This window comes from Protopterus annectens, chromosome 7.part1, assembly GCF_019279795.1.
Source record: "Protopterus annectens isolate FY-2018-M chromosome 7.part1, PAN1.0, whole genome shotgun sequence".
NCBI lineage: Eukaryota > Metazoa > Chordata > Ceratodontiformes > Protopteridae > Protopterus > Protopterus annectens.
The window spans coordinates 12,842,565-12,857,735 of NC_056740.1; positions in this window are offsets into that span (position 1 = coordinate 12,842,565).

Here is a 15,171-nt window from a genome sequence, read left to right on the forward strand (position 1 = left end):
GCTCTTTCCTGCCATTGAGAAAAAGGCTCCTGATTGGGATTTTGAAGATTGAATGTCAGCTAATGCTCTTTCATTGCTGGGCAGATAAGTTCCCTTTGGGGGGGAAAAACATCCACATTAGCTTTAAGTTGTTTAAACTAAATGTGTGAAAAACAACTACTTTAAAAGTATGGAAAAGTAACTTTATTGACTGTCACATTACTTTTATGTACTTTTAAATGGAAGTGCATTCTTTACTTTTGTGGTAAAAAGTTAAAATTTGTTTAAAACTGCTTTCCTGTCACATACACTTGCTGCTAAGCTTCTCATGGAAATAAGCTCCATTTTTGGCTTAACCTTCAAACAGACTACTGGTCCCTCTGTTGGATCTTTCTCCTGCCACAAAAAGGGTTACAGTTTGCCACAGCTGCAGGTGAGTTACTCTGCTGTGGCCAAGACTGATTCCTCAACCACTTATCTTTTTCTTATGACTCCTCTGCTGTTGACCATACAGTTACCATGGACGGGGCATTAGCTGCGTCATTTGCAGCTGTTGGAGTCCCCTCAGTGAGCAAGGAAGAGCCAATTTTGTCTGTCATGGGAGAAAGGGAAGGGAATGTGCCCTTGCCTAGCCAGAATGTTGTGCCTATCTCTGATGAAGCTGTTGCTGGCAATATTAGGTCTGTTTGCTCCAACTTTACTGGGAAAAAGAGACAGAAAACTAAACATTTAACTTTGCCTATGTCAGTTTGTCTGGACAGGAGTAATTTATTAGGCTTGGTTCAGGGTATTCTGCAGCCTAGAGACCTTTTTTGTAAGGTAGTTTCTGATACAAGAAAAATGGATTCTTCTTACCCTGAAGAGTTTTAAGATATGGAATCTGTAGGGGAATGTGAAGAAACAAATGCAGGTTTTTCTCCTCAGGTGTCAGATTCATATTCTGTGGAGAATATGGTATCTGAATCTCCCTGTGAGTAATTCACATTCCCTAAGACTGTTTACAGAACGTGCCATCATTTTCAGTGAAGCACACTGAAGTTTCTCAGTCCCTTAGAAAATACTATGAATTGCTATAACTGGAATTACCAGAACCTTCACCCATCCCCCCCAAGTGCTGCCAGGACTAAATGATGTGTTTGTCTGTGCCTGTTTGTTTCTCTGAAAGCCAACCTGTTGACCTTAAGAAAGCAGATAGAATATACAAAGTTCCTTAATCATTCAAGTGTTTATACACTTATCTCAGACCTGACTCAGCAGCTATAGTTTAAGTTATTCTAGCTGCTGCTAAATGTTTTGTCCATTCTAATCCTTCTCCTTCAGAAAAAGATGGTAAAACTATTGATTAATTTGGGGAAAACTGTGTGCTTTTGCAACATTGATTTTTAGAATTCTGAATCGTCTGGCTCATATATTTAAATTTATAATGACAAATTATGAAAGTCTGATCAATTTGTTAGATGCAGTTGCCTCTTGTGAAGCGTGTGAGGAAAAATCTGCTTTGTGTAGTCTAGTTTCTTCTATTTCTCAGGTCATTACTTATTTTTGAAATGTGTTTATGACTCTGTAGATAGTGCTTCCAGGGCTGTTGCGACTGGTTCTGTTTTGAGGAGGTTTGTCTGGCTGCATTCACAGAACCTGCCAAAAGGGGTCAAAAATGAAATGCTGAATTCTCCTTTGGATAAAGGTTCATTTTTTCGATCCTCTGCTGCAGGGATTATCAAAAAGTTTGAAAAGAGAGGTGAGCTGATTCAGTGAATCTCTCAGATTTTTCAGCCCTCCTTCTCTAAGCTTTCCAAGGGATTTTCTGCCCCCTCATTCATATTTGTCAAGAAATAAAATTCTTAGCAGAATGTGGGGAATGTTCCCCAGCAGCTTTTCTCCCCATTTTTTGAATGTTTCTCAAATTTAAGCCTAAATGTATTAATTGTTATCTCTACTCTGTATAATTATCTTGTAGTTATTGTATGTACCTAATTTTGTCTATATTGGAGCTTTTCTCCCCAGGACTCCATTGAAAACGGGTTCTTTTGGCCCAATGGACTATCCTGGTAAACCAACTGCAAATAAATAAAATAAATAAATAAAATGTTGGTCAACACTTATTTAGAAAGCAATGCTGGGAGGTTCCAAAAACAAAGCCTGAACCTGCCAGAACAAAGGACAGTCAAATAAGCCTGACTGAGGGGGCTTCCAGTAAGAGCCAGGGAGAAACTTACAAGGCATTACCAGCCAGTGTAGCTGATGAGTGGGGGCCTTTGACCCACCAGTGTCACAATGATTCGGGACTATTTTTCCCATGAATCTGCAGTCTATTGCAGAAGGTACTCAATAAAGCTAAGTCAGTCGACATCCTGAAAGTCCATCTCACACTCATTTTGTTGTTACAACCATGGATGAACAACATTTGTATGGGTAGGGCTGTCCCTCAGAGACTATCATCCACAATGTTGTATGTATCTCAGGAGGTAACTGAGGTATGCAGTGCTTCTTCTATGAACATGTAAACAACAAGCCACATTGATACCTCAGTTACCTCCTGAGATGCATACGACATTGTGGATAAATAAACAAATAGGCAGGAGTATTATCCAGGCAAAGTCTGTTGCTACACAGTCTGTACTGAATCTAGCAAGTGTGTTGTGTGGCAATTATAAGGATGCTATCTAGCATTGCTGTTATATACCCAATGACATGAATAATAGACATCAGGAAATGACCAGTCTAGTTAGGTCTATGGTGAGATGCACTGTCACACTTACTACTACCATAGTTAAGAAGACCAATGCCATTATGTCAGCATGCACTGGCAGTGTTTTCAATGCCCAGACTAGGGTATGTACTCAAGGTGGATGTACAGGCACATCACAGTGCTGTGTTTGCAGCACTTAGAAGACTTTGCCATCCATCACTGTGAAAGGCAGTGAGTTACCTACCTCCAGGCCTGGGACACCTCACCAGTGAACTGTTTCTAGGTTCAAATCACAAAGTAACACACTATCCCTGCCACCCTTCACTTGAAAAATAACACCAGGTCATGAAGTGACACCCTGCCCGTATTACCGAAGGAAATGATACCTCATCCCCAAGATACTTTAAATGGATGCTGCCCTACGTCTAACTTCTGTTACCTGTTTCCCTCATCCAGTTTGTGTTGACAGTCTTGTTACTATGTCCCCTACATTTGTTCAAATTATGATGGCTAACTCTCTCTGTTGTCCTAATGTGTAGTGTGATCTGATCATAGCCTGATAGGAACATTTCATGCACAATGTTTAGTCTGAGCGACACTGTCACTATATGGTTGACACGACCCTTAGCTGTTGACCAGATTTTCCCACTTTACCAGTACTGCCATGTATGGGCCAATTTTTGTGTACATTTGTCATTCTTGTCTAGACTATTATCATCTCCTTCTGGAGCTGTGGTGGTTTCCTGAATATGTTGCAACTTGTAACACAGCCCCTCAGTGGGGATGTACATTCTTCTTCTACAGAATCATGTTATGCTGCATGACATAGACAGCAACCCTGTTGTTGGCCTTCATGAGGGTGTACTGCAAAAACCTCTGGATGTGCCAAAGCACAAAAGGTATGCCTTCAGTACACTAAATACGTTTTCAATTATATTTTGAGTCTGTGTATGGGAAGTGTTAAATTGTGTCTTTGCTGTGGTTTCTGGATTGAGGACAGGAGTTATGAACCAGAGCTCAAAGTGTACTGTACATCACGTGAAACACACAACACAACACAACAAAATATTTTTGGTGGGATATTGGTTACATACATACATATTCTGTGAATATGTGAGCATTATTTTACATGCTGTGCTGGTACTTACCAACCAGATGGCCCTGTGGGAAATATATAAGTCAACATAACATTGAGCAGCTTCCCTGCCCCCCGGAGAGGTGGTTACTGACTTGAAACTGTAGTTTTATTGGCCACTAGGGGTCATTTCCATAACTCCTTCATCTTCCTCTCTTAAAACCTAGTTGCCTCGTGGTTTGAGCGTCTTTTCAGGCTTGTTGGCTGTTGGTGAAGCACCCTCCAAGAGGAAAAAACGCTGAGAGAAGAAGGGAGCCACTTTTGAGATTTTAAGTATTTTTCTCTGTTTATTTGCTAAGTTTTTCTGCATAGCTGCCTAGCTTGAGCATTTTCTGGCTTGTTAAACTTGATTTCTGTATTAGTAGCTGTATTTAGAGCACAACCAAAAGCTGTTTGCTGAATTTCCTGTCTGCACTTAATTTTAAATCGTTTTTTCTTAAAACTTGCATATTTTCTGTCCTTGACCTAGCACTCTTGTGTGGGGTCATTTACTGCACTGTTATAACTTGATATTACTTGTGAACCTCTGCTATCTCTGTAAAAAACAAAAACAAAAAAAAAATCTTGCTTTTTTCCCACTTTTCTGAGAGTTAAAAAAGTTCAGTTACAGGCTTGCTGTTCCTGAACTGTTTGAAAGTTTCTGTGAGGCCATTTTTGCTTGGGCTGAAGGAGGGTCTCTGTGTTTATCAGTGGGAGTGACTAACATTGAGCAGCTTCCCTGCCCCCCGGGGAGGTGGTTACTGACTTGAAACTGTAGTTTTATTGGCCACTAGGGGTCATTTCCATAACTCCTTCATCTTCCTCTCTTAAAACCTAGTTGCCTCGTGGTTTGAGCGTCTTTTCAGGCTTGTTGGCTGTTGGTGAAGCACCCTCCAAGAGAAAAAAACGCTGAGAGAAGAAGGGAGCCACTTTTGAGATTTTAAGTATTTTTTCTCTGTTTATTTGCTAAGTTTTTCTGCATAGCTGCCTAGCTTGAGCATTTTCTGGCTTGTTAAACTTGATTTCTGTATTAGTAGCTGTATTTAGAGCACAACCAAAAGCTGTTTGCTGAATTTCCTGTTTGCACTTAATTTTAAATCGTTTTTTTCTTAAAACTTGCATATTTTCTGTCCTTGACCTAGCACTCTTGTGTGGGGTCATTTACTGCACTGTTATAACTTGATATTACTTGTGAACCTCTGCTATCTCTGTAAAAACAAAACAAAAAAAAATCTTGCTTTTTCCCACTTTTCTGAGAGTTAAAAGTTCAGTTACAGGCTTGCTGTTCCTGAACTGTTTGAAAGTTTCTGTGAGGCCATTTTGCTTGGGCTGAAGGAGGGTCTCTGTGTTTATCAGTGGGAGTGACTAACATTGAGCAGCTTCCCTGCACCCCGGAGAGGTGGTTACTGACTTGAAACTGTAGTTTTATTGGCCACTAGGGGTCATTTCCATAACTCCCTCATCTTCCTCTCTTAAAACCTAGTTGCCTCGTGGTTTGAGCGTCTTTTCAGGCTTGTTGGCTGTTGGTGAAGCACCCTCCAAGAGGAAAAACGCTGAGAGAAGAAGGGAGCCACTTTTGAGATTTTAAGTATTTTTCTCTGTTTATTTGCTAAGTTTTTCTGCATAGCTGCCTAGCTTGAGCATTTTCTGGCTTGTTAAACTTGATTTCTGTATTAGTAGCTGTATTTAGAGCACAACCAAAAGCTGTTTGCTGAATTTCCTGTTTGCACTTAATTTTAAATCGTTTTTTTCTTAAAACTTGCATATTTTCTGTCCTTGACCTAGCACTCTTGTGTGGGGTCATTTACTGCACTGTTATAACTTGATATTACTTGTGAACCTCTGCAAAAAACAAAAACAAAAAAAAAAAAATCTTGCTTTTTCCCACTTTTCTGAGAGTTAAAAAAAGTTCAGTTACAGGCTTGCTGTTCCTGAACTGTTTGAAAGTTTCTGTGAGGCCATTTTTACTTGGGCTGAAGGAGGGTCTCTGTGTTTATCAGTGGGAGTGACTAACATTGAGCAGCTTCCCTGCCCCGGAGAGGTGGTTACTGACTTGAAACTGTAGTTTTATTGGCCACTAGGGGTCATTTCCATAACTCCTTCAATTGTCCTCGGAGGAGTGGTTTAGGGCAGTGACTTGTGGTTTGTTGGCCAATTTGGGTCATTTCCTGTCTTATCCAGCCCCTGCTATAAAGCACGCTTTTAGCGATTTAGCCGATTTAGCCCGATTTAGCGGAGTTGCTACTGTTGCACACTAGGGCAGCGCCGGTTAAGCAGGTTTAAACTATTCGGGCTACCTAAAGTCCACTCTTCAAATTTTCCCTTAAAACTACCTTCCTCGAACTATACTACTGATCTAATCAGCGTATCCTATAATTAAAAAGATCATCTCTACTTGACTCCAAGTAGACTATTCTCTATCTGTTAAACGTAGCACTTGCTCCTACAGTACTTATTACCTTGATACGGCACTCTTGTCATAGATAGTACCCCAAAAGGCAACCCCCCATTTCTCGGTCACCCACGTCCCCCGGAATCTTTTTTAAAGTTTTTTGTCTATTCCTTCTAGCATGTCGAGGGATCAGTTGCTAGTGCCCTCTCCTGCTCAGCTGGTGAACCTGGGAATATTGAGGCAATGTTACAATTGCCTCATGTACACTGACAACCCTCTCCTCCTCCCACAAAACACAAATACATGCGAGAGATGCAACTACACGGCCAAACTGGAGGCTGAGCTCTCTCAACATAGGACTGGCAAGACCAGTCAGGAGGAGAAGGTTACCACACACACTATAGACCCAGTCTCACATATTACCATTACAACCTCAAATCATACACATAAACACACAAAGACATACTCGGAGGCTCTGATCAAAAATCTACCAAAACAGCAGAGGCCACCAAAGCAGACACCCAAACAACCACCACCTCAGAACACAACACCTGCAACACATAGACCTCACAGTCAGAGTGTCAAACAGTCACAGCCCTTAAGGCCAAACACAATGCCAGACACACTAGTCATTGGTGACTCCATAGTCAGACACACTGACGTCCCGCTCACCAGACTGAGTAAGGAGAAGGTCACAGTAAGCTGCCTGTCGGGCGCTAGAATCCGCCACATAACGCAAGCACTCAGGTCTCTCAACAGCAGGTACAAATATGATTCAGTCATTGTCCACGCTGGTGTAAACGACCTGAGGCGTACCTCCTTGGACTACATGAAAAGAGACATTGAGGAGCTCTCTGATTATGTAGCCCAGACAGGTATGACCCTGACCTTGAGCAGTATCCTACCTTCACCAAGAATGATGCCACAATACAGAGATAAGATGATCAGCTTTAACAATTGGCTTAAACACTGGTGTCATTCAAAGGGGATCCAGTGTCTGTCTGCCTGGGATGACATGCTGGACAAGCCACGCTGCTTCAAGGGACGGCTTGCACCTGTCACCCTGGGATTCGGATATTGGCAAAGGCTCTTGCCACCCCATAGTGCCTTTTTAGGCAAGGCTCAAATTCTAAACCTACCACCCTAGAACACAAAAAGGAAAAAACTAAGGGTAATGCTGCTCAATGCCAGAAGTCTAAATCTCAAAATGCACGCACTCGAGGCCCTTCTCAGTATGGAGAACATCGATGTCTGTGCTGTGACAGAAACCTGGTTCAAGGCTCCTGAGAGCACCCGGCGCTATCAGGTTTTACCTCATATCATGCGTTCCGGCCCCAAAATCTGGACAATACCAAGAAAGGAGGGGGTATCCATATTCATCAAGGACACCCACACCTCAAGACTGGTGGCAACGACGATGCATCGGAGACCATCCAGGTGCAATTAACCATAGGCAAGACTGCTCTGCAAATTGTAGCATGTTACAGGCCACCCTCACAAACTCAGGAACCTCACATGGCCTTCCTGAAAACACTAGAGGGATAAATGTATCACCAAACACCATCATACTAGGTGACTTCAATTACCCTAATATAGACTGGGAACACTACTCAAGCCCAAACACCCTAGCCCAAAAGTTCCTGGAATTCATAAACTCAAATGCCATGGAACAACTAGTCACCATCCCCACAAGAGGAGATAACATACTTGATCTCATCATCACGAACATGGGAGCACAATGTTCAACACCGGAGGTGTACCCTCACTGGTGAGATCAGACCACAAACTAATCTCGCTGGAGGTCCTCATCCCACCCCACCTGAAATAAAAAGACCACAGTAAAGAACTTCTCAAAAGCCGACTTCACACTTCTAAAGACTAGTGTGGTCTCCTTTAAGGCCCCGAGCGGAAAACAGTACTCAAGCCGCTGAATCACTTACAAATGCCTTCTACCAGCACCTGCAGGACTGCATGGATAAGGCAATCCCAAGCAAAACAAAGACTCTTTGTACCAAAGGCAAGCATCCAGTCTGGTGGACCCCAGCCATAAACAAACTCTACAACAAAAGGAGGAAGCTACTACAAGATAGAGCAAAATCCTTAAAAGGTAAGACACCCTTGATCACTATAAGTAAAAACTAAGAGCTCTCATAAAATCATCCAAAGCAAATTTCGAGAGAAAAATAGCTAAAGACTCAAAAGACAATCATAAGGCCTTCTTTAGCTATGTTAGAAACCTGGGAGGAAACTCCCAGATATGCTCAGAGCTAGTTCAAAATGATGTGAAGATTACTGATCCTACAGACATTGCCAACATACTGGCTGACAGGTTCAGTGCAAACTTCTCCCCTCCCCAAAGGGGAGATATCTATACCCAACGATTGCAGCCCCCCAAACATCTCCAGCGCCCAAGTGAGAACTGCTCTCTCCAAAGCAAAAAACACAGCATCCATGGGACCTGATGGTGTGCTCCATGAACTCAATGAGGAATTAAACCCACAGCTAGGACAGCTGTTTAATCAAAGTCTTACCTCTGGATACGTACCCAGGGAGTGGCGCACTGCAACTGTGGTACCACTTCACAAAGGCGGTGCCTCCACCGACCCTGGAAATTACCGGCCCATTAGCTTGACAAGCCTTATCTGCAAAGCCATGGAGAGGATCATAATGGACCTCATAAATAAAGACATAGGGAATTTGCAGACTTTGGATCCAACCCAGTTTGGCTTTGTCAAAGGCAGATCATGCCTTTTAAACTTGGTTGACTTTTTGAAACAGTCACCAAAGCCATTGATGAGGGAAAGGCAGTCCATACAGCCTACCTCGATCTGGCTAAGGCCTTCGATACAATACCCCATTCGGGTATCATTGAAAAACTCATCAGCTTAAATGTCAACCCATACATCACAAGATGGGTTGCAAACTGGCTGAGTGACAGAACCCACAGGGTCAGAGCTGCTGGCGCCATGTCAGACTCAAAGCCTGTCACAAGTGGTGTCCCACAGGGCTCAGTCCTGGGCCCACTCTTGTTTGGCATCTACTTTTCCAAGTACAAGCAAACACAGGAGGGTTATGGCTGACAAAGTTTGCAGATGACTGCAAACTGGGCCATAGTAGAAAACACATCTGACACAGATATCCTTCAGAAGGGTCTCACAGAAACGGATAACTGGTGCCAGAGCCACGGCCTAAAGTTAAATGCCAAAAATGCATAGTCATACCCTTCGGGAAAAACAAGGTTACCCCTAGCTACCAAATAGGTGGCAATCCACTGAGCACAGAAGAAGTTATCAGGGACCTGGGGACCCAGGTTGATAGTAGTCTGTCATTCGACACCCATGTAGCTAAAGTAGTTAGGAAGACCTTCTACATTGCCCACCTTATCATGAAGGGATTCTCATCTAGATCAAGGGAGGTCATAGTCTCCCTTTACTCATCACTCATCAGACCAATGATTGAGTACAATGCCCCATTCGAATGTATCTGACCCGACACTTGCAGCAGCTGGAGAGGCCACAAAAGTTCCTCACCAAGAGGATAAAGGGTCTCAAAAATCTGTCCTATGCTGCCCGACTGAAAGAACTCCAGCTCTATTCAGTCGCTACCGCTTGCTCAGAGGTGACCTTTGCCTAACATACAAGGCCATGTCAAACCCAGATTTGATGAATATGCTTCACCTCAAAAATCTAGATCCATCAGAGCCACAAGGGCGGAGACTTAAACCTTGACACGGCTATTAATAGGACGTGCTGGAGGGATAGATTCATCACCCAAAGACTCCCTATGCTGTGGAACAAAATCCCGGTACATGTGAGGCAGAGCACCTCGCTGGCCTTGTTCAAGAGAAATCTTGACCAATGGATGGGAGATCGCAGATATACCCCAGGGATTACCTCAGTGTCACTGCTCGACAGAGGCACAGAAAAATAATGGGTATAGTTCCCCATACTAAAGGGGTGGCCTAAGCCACAAAACGATGGGCTAGGCTTGTAAATGCCCTCGGGCAGATAGCCTAGTATGAACCTATGAACCTATGAACCTATGTATGCCATAAATAGCGATCAACCTCTTAGCGCAAAAAATCTGGACAAAGCCAAAGATAATGGGGGGCAAAACCTCAAAAATAGGGACAAATTTTAAATATTGCTCTTAATGACAGAAAATCACAAATTTTATGAGGAACAGACCAAAAATATGAGGCATAAATCTGGACATTCTGCAGAACTCTGTACAGTTGAGAGGTATACTTCCCCATTACCAAACAAACCAGCATTTCAGATCTAAACACCATCTACTCCTGAAAGTAGAAAAAACAAACTCATATGCCGGCCAAATGCTGTACTCCTTTACTATAGCCAAACTGTGAATACTCCCTCACTATCAATCTTGACCACTAGCAATCCAATTACCCTTAAAAATCCCGAATCAACATCTTCCTTATGGCGATGTACATGCACCAAAACTTCATCTCACAAAACCTGACTGCCTCCCTCACTCTCCACTCCTTTACCTTTAACTGTTCCTCTGCCTATCTCAACCTTTATCCTGCAACTTACTGTTTTCCTTCTTTTGTCTCACTACAACTTCCTGTGCCCTCTACAATGAAACACCTATCTATCTAAATATTGTAATTGCAGGCTTAAAATCCTGACTGTGTTAACTGTGAATATTCTTGCTATGCTACTACAACATTAACTTCCATAATACTATCATAGTTTATTTACTAAGACTAAATACCTTGGTATACATCCATGTATGTTACTTTTGTAATCCTATATTGCACTATAGGTCATTTGTTGAATCTAATGTACCAATCTTCACCTAACTACATACCTCCTAAGTATCATAGAACACTACACATAAAATACAACAATCTATATCCCAGGAAAGGCCTACTTCTACACAGCAATTTCTCTAACCCAAACTATCTAAGTCCACTACTCTCATTAAAAGATGGTGACATCCACCCTAACCCAGGCCCAACAACTACTCCTATCTCTCTCCATAACCACAAACAATCACCTACTCATGCCCTCTTTAAACCATCTAACTCCCTCTTAATAGCTCATCTTAACATACGTAGTATTAACAATAAAGTAACTCAACTCCAAGCTCTAACTGAAGTCTACTCCTTTGATATTCTCTGCTTAAAAGAAACATGGTTAAAACCTGTAACCAAAGACAATGAAATCATCCCACCTGGATATAATATCCTGAGACTAGACAGAGTAACCAAGAAAGGTGGTGGGGTTGCTATTCTATATAAATCTAGCTTACAATTAACCACTTATGACTGTAAATAACCCATAGACTCCAATGCAGAAATTCTTATCTCCAAACTTCATCTTAACAATGCCAACTCCATCTATATTATCTGCATGTATCTACCACCTGGTAACAACACTGCCACCATGGAAAATATACTTTGCTGGGTTTCCCAACACCTGCCCCAAGAAACCATAGTCCTAGGCGACACAAACATTGATTGGAACTGCCACTGTAGCAGTCTCCCCACAACCCATATTAACCTATATGGGTATTCTCAAACCATTACCTCCCCCACCAGGTTAAATAAATCTAACAAGAAAAAAAAACTTATTAGACTGGATTCTCATAAACCATCATCCACAGATTTATGAATCTGGAATTCTCCCTGATGATTTAAGTGACCACTTACTTACCTACATCATCAGACATAAAACCAATACTCCCATTCCTACATCTGTTAAAAACATCAGATCTAAAAATAACTTTAACCCTGAACTATTCCAAATGGAACTAAGAGCTTGCAAATGGACTCCCGTACAACACCTCTCTTTAGATGAAGCCGTTAATTACTTTAACTCTAACTTCCTTGCCATTCTCAGCCACCATGCTCCAACCAGATTAATTAGAATTCAAACCAACTCTGCACCTTGGCTGTCAAAAGAAACCAAACACAAAATAAATCATAGAAATAAAATTTGGGCAAAATGGAGAAAGACTAAAAACCCTGTAGATCAACAAACCTTTAGACAGCTAAGAAATGATACCAAGAAAGCTATAATTTCCGATAAAAGAAACTACTACCTACAATCTCAACAAGCTAATCAAAACAACCCACAAAAATTTTGGACTAGCATTAACCAACTACTCCATCCAGATCAATCTACTACTCCAAACCCTCAAAATACTGACCACAAAAATCCAATGCACACAGCCAATGCTTTCAATACCTTTTTTACTAATGCTATCCAAACACTAGCTAGTCAACTATCACCTAATAACTTTACTCTAACTTCCTATAAATCAACCTCACCTCCTCCTTTTCATATTCAACCTGTCCCAACAACATATATTCTAACCCTACTACAGAAACTAAAACCATGCTCTCCCTCAGCAGACCAACTACCTGCTGAATTCCTACAACAATCAGCCAAAGCTATTGCTTATCTCATTTCAATTCTGATCAATAGAACTATCACCGAAAGTCATATCCCTAGCTTATGGAAAATTTCCCATATTATCCCCCTCCATAAAGGTGGACACTCCACTGAACTCTCCAACTACTACCCTATTGCCCTTCTCTCTCCTTTGGCAAAGATCATGGAGAAATGCATTCATAGACAATTACTTGACCACTTAACCCAAAATAATTTACTTTCCAACTGTCAACATGGATTCAGACCTTCACATAGCACTACCACTGCCCTCCTTTCCTTCACAGATTGTATCAATAAAATCCGCAACCTTAACAAGCTCTCTTCAGCACTACCTGGATAAAAGACAACAGGCCGTACTATGGCAAAAGTACCTCATCCTAGGACCTCTACCTTTTTCCATATTTATTAATGACCTTCATCTTGCCATCCCCCAAGCCACATGCATACAATATGCTGATGACTCCACACTGATATGCTCAGCCACTTCCTCTTCTGAACTTCTCTCTCTTACCCATAAATTATTTAACACAGTTGAACAATGGTTTACACATAGGTGCCTTCTCCTAAACCCCAGAAAGACCAAACTCCTCTTCTCTCCTACCAAAAAGTCGTCTCCTCTTGATTTCTCAGTTATCTCCACCAATAAAACTATTATATCACCAGACCCAACCACCAAACTATTGGGCATCACTATTGACAACAATCTGAACTTTGATATCCATATTAACAATACTATAAAAACTGTGATATCCATATTAACAATACTATAAAAACTGTCAACAAAAAACTTGGCTTTCTCTATAGGATTAAAACCTTCCTTTTACCTACTACTAAATCCACTATAGCTCACACCAATCTAATCTCTACACTTCTTTATGCATCACCCATTTTTACTAAGCTATCTAAAAATAACCTTAGCAAATTGGAAATGTCCTACAATAACATTGCCAGATTTGTTACCCATTTAGAACCCACCATTGCATTAACATAAAGCAGCTGGGATGGCTGGAAATACAAAACCTGATTAAATTTCATCAACTATCTATAGCCCACAACACTCTTTACAAACTTTCCAAAACTCCTATTCTATCCACACTCATCACCCCATACAAAAATCTGAAATCATTAAGGTCTTCTCACAAACTTCTAGTACTTACATCTAAACCAAACAACAAGGCTGGTGACTCCCTCTTCTCTAATACTGTTGGAAAAGCCTGGAATCTCCTCCCTAATGAACTTTCCTCTCTTCCCTCGCTATCACTCTTCAAAAAGAAATTGAAAGTTTTCCTCAGAACACACTGGTTATGCCCCTGTACTAACCCTGACTAGTTATGTGTTTCTTCATACTTTGCTCTACCTACCCTTTCTACTCATAAACTGTGATTCCTTCCTTTTGACCACAATTCTACCTCCCTCTAGAACACCACATAGTGTACCAGTATGCTATATAATGTCTGCACTCAGAACTGACTAATTTACTGTGTTAACCTGCAATATGCATTGTAATTATGATTTTTGTTTAATGTTACCTATTTGTTATGTTGTTGTTTTTCATTGTTCTGTCTTGGAGCTTATCTCCCCGGGCCTCTACTGAAAATAGACATGTATCCAGTTAGACTAGCCCGGTCAACAAATGTAAAATAAAAATAAAAATAAAATGATTTGTGTTATTGTGCTGCTGCTGTTACAAATGTGTTGTAAAACTTTCTTGTGGAGCTTTTCTCCCAGGGCCTCCACTGAAATGGGCCCTTCTAGGCCCAGTGGACCTTCCTGGTAAACAAATGCAAATAAGTAAATAAATGATGCCATATATGGGAGTCATGGGAATTACCAGGATGTCATACACATACATACTGGTGGCAATCCCCTCTGCACTGCAGATTGCCTGACATTTCAGGGAATGGTAGCCTTTTCTTTTTATATATACATGTGAGTGTGGGCCAGATGAGGATACATAGCAGTCAGAAGCATGGATAGGGCAGGGCAAAGGGAGGCACCTCCCCAGATACAAAATGATAGAGGGGTCATTTGGCAGATGTGCATTACTACCATTTTATCTGTATTCATAAATAAATGCTGGCATTGCTTTTGCAGTTAGAACTGAAGTACTAATGCACTCCCTGTGTGGCATAAATCATAGTAGCTGCTTACTATATTTAAATGTAGCAAGTGGTCTGCTATAGTTATATAGTTTTGCAGTTTAAAAGAAGAGCTTTTTGCTCTTCAAATTAAAGTTAGGGAGGGGGTGGGTGCCTGATCATAGGTGGCACCAAGCACCAGAATAGCTAACTACACCTCTGATGGTACTTCTTAAGGAGGCATTTAGATGCCACTGTTAGTGGTAGCCTCTACTCTTTTGTTTTGGGGAACATATATGTTCATGTATATGCAAAGAATAATGTTAAGAAACTTGTTATGTATTCATTGAAGCAGATGTCCGTGAAATACCTAATGAGTCCCCATTTGTTCATTGAAAGTTCTCTGTAGCTAATATGGTAACAGTTATACATACTTTGATATCTAAAAACATAAGTAGAATGTGGACGTGCCAGCTTTGGCTCATATTATATCCTGA